We start from the raw sequence: 7,033 nt of genomic DNA, 5'->3' as shown, positions 1-7,033 counted from the left end.
CCCCCAGACCTGGGCCGCAGTGGTACGGCCCGGACCAGGACAATGGGTGAGGGATGCCGACGTCCAACATTTCCCCCCGCCACCCGGGCCCCGGTGGTACGGTCCAGACCAGAACAAAAAGGTGGGGGGGAAGACGCCGACGCCCAACATTCACCCCTCCACACTTGGGCCGCGATGGTACGATCCGGACCGGGACAAGGGGCAAAGGACGCGGAAGTCCAACATTTCCGTCCCCCCGCAACCTGGGCCGCGATCCTAGGGTCCGGACCAGAACAAAGAGGTGGGAAGTGGGGGAGGAGGAGGAGGAAGAGGAAGAGGAGGAGGAGGAGGAGGGCACCGAGGCACACTCACCCCTCCACACTTGGGCCGCGGTGGTACGGTCCGACCAGAACAATGGCGGGGGGGGGAAACCACGACGCCTAACATACCCCGCTACCGAGGCCGCGGTGGTACAGTCCAGACTAAGGCAGTGGGCGGGGAACGCTGACGCCCAACATAACCGTCCCCTCCCCCCAACCTGAGCCGCAGTCCTACGGTCCGAACCGGAACAATGGGGGGACGCTGACGCTCGATACACCTCCTCCAACGGGGGGGGGGGGGTGGTACGGTCCGGACTAGGACAGTGGGCGGGGGATGCCGTCGCCAGTCACACCCCCTCCCGCCTGGGTCGCGATGGTAGGGTCCGGACTAAAACAATGGTCGAAGGTCGCCGTCGCCAAGCAGCGCGACTGCGTTTCCAGTTCCGACTCGGCGGCCGGGAAGCCCTGGGGCCCGGGACCTCGAGGAGCGCGGGTCGCGCCGCCACAGGGGCCGCTGTCGGCTCTGGGAGCGTCGCTTCCGGCGCGTCGCTTCCGGCCGGTTGCGGGCACCTCCGTCTGAGGCGCGGCCCGCCCCCGGCCCGGCGGCCGCGTAGAGCGGGGCGGAGGGACGATGGCCGCCCCACGGTGAGGCGCTGCCCGCCCGGCCTCCGCTCCACACAGGACGGAAGGCTCTGCTCGGGCCTTCCTTCCGCGATGCGGCCTCTCCTGCACCCCAGCCTCACGCCGAGCCCTCGGGGCGTGGGAGCCCACCCTCCGCGGCCGCCAGGCCCCGTGCCGGGCGCGCCCCGGCCAGCAGCAGGCGGCCCCGGTCGTTTCCCCGGAGGCCGCCCTCTCCGACGCGCGGTCCGCGGCCCACTTTAAACGCCGCGCGCCCTTAAGGCCCCGAAGTGAGGCGGGGTCGCCCGGTGTCGAGAAGGCGCCGCGCCCCCCACCCGCCCTGCCCGGAGACCTCGCCCCCTCGGCGCTCCCCGAAGTCGGGTGGCCCACCTAGTGGGGTGGGCGCCCTGTCCACGGCTGCGAGCGGCCCGCGCGGTCGCCGATGCTCGGCGCTCTCCCACCCCCGGCTGTGCACGGAGACCCCGCGCTGGCTGTCTTCCCGCGGCCCCGCTGCGACCGGTGGGTGGAGAGACCGCGGCGTGGGGGAAGGGGCCCCCTGGTCCCGCAGCACGGCGTCCCGTTATGCGCCCCGGAATAGGGGCCGTTTTCCCGCCGGAGAGCAGAGGCTCGGGCGCGCTCGCGCCTGGAAGGCTCCCCCGGCCCTCTAGCTTCCGGGCTCACGTCGGGGGCGGGGGGCGTCCTCGATGCCTCGGGGCTTTGTCTAGGGGTGGGTGGCCGGCTTACGCGGAAAACGCTGAATAAAAAAACGGTAAAGGTTGCCTCCGATGGTCGCCTGTTGCTGTCGGGACCCGAGCCCGCCCCGCTGGCCTGTTCCCAGTCCCTCTCCTCCGAGAGGCCCGGCCCACCCCGGGGCCTTCGCGCTCGCCGTGCCGCTCACGTCCCCGCTCCGAGAGACCCCTCGCCTTTGGGCCGGTAGCACCGGCCCTTGTTCTCCACCTCGCCGGGCCCGCCCTTTCCCACGAGGCTGCGGCTCCCGGAGTCGCCCTCCCACCCCTAAATCCCGCCTCGCACACCCGAAGGCGCGGGACGCACCCGCGGCCGCGCGTCCTCGCTGCGGGGGCCGATGGGGGGGGCGTGTCACGGTTCCCGGGCTTCTCGAGTTTTATGCCCCCGAGGCGGACACGGCCCCGGAGCGAACCCAGGTAAAAGACGCCTCATCTGTCCCGGGGCCTAAAGGCACGGTCGCCCACGTATTTTATTGCACTTGATGTTTCTTCTGCCTAGGATTTTAGAAAACTGTCAAGGATAAAGGCTGGCCTCCTGCCAAGTGCTGGTTTTATCGGACTGTTAGTTTGTCAATTGGGGTGGGAAATTCAGGCTCAGGGTTTCCTTCACTCCAGTCATCGGTTGACATCTTTCCCTGGTTTCGCTGGGCCCTGTCCAGGTGACTGCCGTGCAGTACTCCTGCTTGGGCCTTTGACCCGGTGCTCACCGAGGCTGTGAAAGGGGCAGAAGAAAAAAAAAACAACACAAAAAACCTGTCTAGAGATAGATTCTTTGTTTGGTGGCTTTTTAAAAGTCTTTTTTTTTTTTTTTTAATGGAGTAGAATATTTTACCAAAAGTATTTGAACTTGCAAGTAACATTTTAAAGCGGGATGAAACCGTGTTAAATAGTATGAAAAGGGAAATAGAAAGGTTTTTAGGTTAAAGAAATCCACTTTGAGCATAAATTAGAAAATGAAGAGAAACCAAACAAACCCCAAAATATTGATGAATGTGGAACTCCGCCTGAGTTGACCACAGTTGGTAACCTGGCATTTTGACAGAGAGACTGAGCACGAACGAGGGAGGGGCAGAGAGCGAGGGAGACACAGAATCCAAAGCAGGCTCCAGGCTCTGAGCCGTCAGCACCGAGCCCAACGCGGGGCTCGAAGTCACAGACCTTGAAATCGTGACCTGAGCCGAAGTTGGACGCTCAACCGACTGAGCGCCCCCAGGTGCCCCGATACATTCCTTGTTGGATACTTGGATAGCGTCCTGTGTCTCGGTCTTAAAAACAAAGTTATTTTAAAACCACGTCTATCCTCTACGTACGGACGGCCAACAAGACCTTTGTTCAATTGTTTCTTCAGGATAGATTCCCAGAGATGGAATTTTTGAATTATATTGTGTAAAAACTGGCAGCGTTTCAGTACGTTTTATCTAAAATGCCCTGTTGACAATTTGAACCAATCTAGATTACCTTACCAAGTGTTTGAGAACATCTTGAGCTCTTTGTTCCAAAACAGGAATTCTTCACCTCAGGCTTTAGAATTTAGGAGTCTGCAAAATTGTACGGGGAAATATTGACGTCTTTATTTTTATTAGCCTCCAGCCGAACTTTTCTTCAGTGGTGAACGTACCACGGTGGCATTAGCAGGTGACACTAAACAGCACCCGTGGCTTGGTCTCCATTTTGGAGCGTAGGCACCTTCCCAGCTGATCCTGGGCCCCTCACCGCAAAATCCAGCAGAGTCCAGCCCCCTGTTTAGGACGTGTTACCTAGTGCCAGACTCATACAAAGTAAAGCTACCACGGATTTGTTTCTTGTGGGGTGTCCCCACGTTTCAGTAGACCTAGTTTCCTTTTATTTTATTTTATTTTATTTTTTTACTTTTTTTTTTTTTTTTTTTTTTTTTTTTTTGAGAGAGAGCACAAGTTGGGGAGGGGCAGAGAGAGAAGGAGACACAGAGTCCGAAGCAGCTCCAGGCTCCGAGCCGTCAGCACAGAGCCCGACGCGGGGCTCAAACCCACAAACCGTGTGAGATCATGACCTGAGCCGAAGTCGGACGCTCGACCGACTGAGCCACCCAGGCACCCCGACCTAGTTTCCTTTAGTCACGCCGTGTGAACATTCTGAGGACAATTCTGGGCAAGGGAGAAGTTAAGAGCTGGTCTAAAGGCAGTTCATTAGCCACCTACTCCATGCTGGGCGGAAAAGGTTATGGTTTCGTTCTTGTTTGTACCCTAATCAGAGAGAGAGCATTGAGACCTTTCTCACCAGTGACCTGGGGACAGCCAGTGCTCCACAGCCACCTGGTCCAGCCTGCCCCACCCTGCTTCCAGGGCGACTCGAAATTCACTATTGGCTCTTAAAGTCAATTCCTTGTCACATCAGGGTTGCTGACCTTGAGTTTTTGCAGGACAAGAACTGCTTGTCTCTGAAAGCTCCTTGAGTCGAGTGGTTTAAGAAAGAAGAACAGGCCGTGGAAACACGAACTGGAGTCCAGGAAGGCATCTGTGACCCCACCAGGACTTGGGTGAGTGGGACCTTCTGAGCCCGGGGCCAGCTAACTTGCGGCTTCCGTGTGTGATGCCCAGCACAGCTTCTGAGGGTTTTCACTGCCTCCTGGAGCGCGTGTTCTGTTCAAGATTCGAACTGGAGGCTGTTTACTGATGACAGACCTTGATGTCACTTGATCCATGTTGAGAAGAGCTTCGTGTCATTGTCCTTTGTGTATTTACTGTGCGTTACTCATTTTTACTGTTGTCTGATGTTGCGCTGCGTGACAATGCCGTGGCTTCTGTATTCATTCTCTTGTGGAGAGGCAGTTGGGTTTCTGCCGTGGACATTCCCACGTGTGTCTCGTGGAACCCATGAGCAGGACTTCCTCTAGCTGAAGGGAGATCTGGAGGGTGCAGTTGTTGTGGGATCATGGTGAAGGTCGCCAAAGGGTGATTTTGATTTTCTCATTCTCCCCTCCCTCTTCCATGGGCCTGTTGACTGTGTCCTGTGGGGAAGGGCTTTCGCCTCATCCCTGTTTATCACTGTGGATGTTCGGGTGCTGATTCTATTCAGCGGGCTCTAATCCTGTGCTACCATTATTCACTTTCTCTCTCACGCTGCCCCTGGATTTCTCCAGAGGGCGTTCTCTTGTGCTTCCTCCTGTGTCCTTTGGACGCGTCCCCATCATTGTTTGAGCGCTTCCTTTTCTGGCCCAACTAATGCCCCAGCCCTGGAATCGGCCATTTCTCCGAGGAGGCTGGTTCATTTCAGTGGAGAATGAGATTTAGAAACAAACACTGGGCCAGGGTGCTTGCTGCCACTGGGCTGTCACTGCCTCGGGGCCCTCAGCGGCCAGATTGCGCAACCGAGGCAGAGATGTGTCTGTTGTGGACACGCACGGTGACTGGGCCTCTATCTGTCCGGACCCTTGAGTGCCGCTGCCTGATTCCTCCGCTCCTCTCAACGCCACTGTCTGCTTCACCCTTCCTACTCCCTGTGTCTGTGCCGGGTCTGAAGACACCCGAGGTCTCGCTCCCGTTAGCTGCAATACACTGCCTTATTGCTCAAGCCAGAATTCCTGACCCATGACTCAAGAAAAAAGCCTACCTTTTAGAGTTCAGTGTTTGCTTGGGATTCTTTTGGTCTTGAATCTGAGCACGTGTATTTTAAATACCATGTTCAGAAGGTACTTGGGTGGGTTCTTTATCTCCTCTCTTCAGTGTGACTGTGTTATTTATTTGATTTGTGGTTTGGCTCATATATTTTTGTTTGTATCTCACTTTATTTTTCGTAAGTATTTATTTTGAAAGCGAGAGAGTATGTGTGCCGGTGTGTGTGAGCGGGGGAGGGGCGGGGAGAGAGAGAGAGAGAGAGAGAGAGAGAGAGAGAGAATGAATCCCAAGCAGGTTCCACACTGTCAGCCCAGAGCCCGATGCGGGGCTCAAACCCACAAGCCCTGAGATTGTGACCTGAGCCAAAGTCCAGAGTAGGATGCTTAACTGATTTGGCCACCGAGGCGCCCCCGTATCACACTTTAGAAATTTTATTGATTGTGATGAGGGAGCATAAGGCAAGCTGAGGGCAAATCACAAGCTAGTATGCCCCCCTCCTCCGGCACCAGGTGGGATACGTGTGACATTCCTCAGGCACTGCCGACCACCCAAGGACAAAGGAGAGGACAGAAAACCAATGGTAGCTGATAGAGATCACAGTCCTGCAGGACCGGAGTCTCCATCAGTTTACAAATATCTTAGTAAATTACAAGAAAAAGGCAATCTTGCCAATAGCCTGATCTCCAGAAACCTGTAGGCTCAGTTCCCTGGAGCCCCAGCATCACCCTCCCCTCCATGGTGATGGGGGAACAGAGGCGAGAAGGAAGTGGCAGGTGACGTTAAATTTCCTTAAATGTCCTTATGACCCGCAGCCCATTGACAGATACTTGTGGCAAATACAGAGCAGGACATTTCTCCAGAAACCCCTACTGTTAATGTTTCACTAGAGAGAAAACAGCCCTAGCTTGACAATAGCAAGGCGTCTGGTATGCTGGGAGTCTTCTTTAGTACATGAAAATCCCTTTAGAAACTTCCTCTCATCTTTCCCTCCCCCAACGCCACAGTATATAGCCAGTCACTCCGTACAACCCCAGTGCAGTGCTTTCTGCCCACGGGTCCTGACCCTGAGCTTTAATAAAATCACCTTTTTGCACCAAAGATGTCTCAAGAATTCTTTCTTGGCCGTCAGCTCTGAACCCCTATCACCGCAAAACCCCATCAATTTGACTTTTTCTTATTTTATTTTATTTTTTTTAATTTTTTTTTTAACATCTATTTATTTTTGAGACCGAGAGAGAGAGCATGAACAGGGGAGGGTCAGAGAAAGAGGGAGACACAGAATCTGAAATAGGCTCCAGGCTCTGAGCTGTCAGCACAGAGCCCGACGTGGGGCTCGAACCCACGGACCGCGAGATCATGACCTGAGCCGAAGTCGGACGCTTAACCGCCTGAGCCACCCAGGCGCCCCACTTTTTTTTTTTTAAACGTTTATTCATTTTTTGAGAGAGAGAGCGCACCTGAGCCGGGGAGGGGTGGAGAGAGAAGTAGACACAGAATCCGACGCAGGCTCCAGGCACTGAGCTGTCAGCACAGAGCCCGACGCGGGGCCCGAACTCATGAACTGTGAGATCATGACCTGAGCCCAAGTTGGACACTCAACCGACTGAGCCCCCCCCCAGGCACCCCTGACTATTTTTGGTTTTTTTTTTTTTTTTTTTTTTTTTTTTTAATTTTTTTTTTTTTTCAATGTTTGTTTATTTTTTTGGGACAGAGAGAGACAGAGCATGAATGGGGGAGGGTCAGAGAGAGAGGGAGACACAGAATCTGAAACAGGCTC

At 55.5% G+C, this 7,033-nt stretch overlaps 1 protein-coding gene across 4 annotated transcripts in view; it reads left to right on the top strand.

Moving 5' to 3' along the window:
• Positions 1 to 777: 777 nt before the first annotated feature.
• Positions 778 to 7,033, top strand: part of LOC122479802 (solute carrier family 35 member E2A) — a 28,659-nt gene continuing 22,403 nt past the window's right edge. Inside the window, exons 1-2 of one of the 4 annotated variants that reach the window (XM_043573553.1) lie at positions 778 to 1,436; positions 4,062 to 4,178. The gene's annotated coding sequence lies outside the window, so the exon portion shown is untranslated. Of the gene's footprint in view, positions 2,081 to 4,061; positions 4,179 to 7,033 lie in introns of all 4 variants that reach the window. The other 3 variants (XM_043573555.1, XM_043573556.1, XM_043573554.1) reach the window with 3 other exon arrangements.

This window comes from Prionailurus bengalensis, chromosome C1 (genome assembly GCF_016509475.1).
Source record: "Prionailurus bengalensis isolate Pbe53 chromosome C1, Fcat_Pben_1.1_paternal_pri, whole genome shotgun sequence".
Classification (NCBI taxonomy): Eukaryota; Metazoa; Chordata; class Mammalia; order Carnivora; family Felidae; genus Prionailurus; species Prionailurus bengalensis.
The sequence above is the reverse complement of the archived record's forward strand: the minus strand, read 5'-3'. Positions and strand labels throughout refer to the sequence as shown.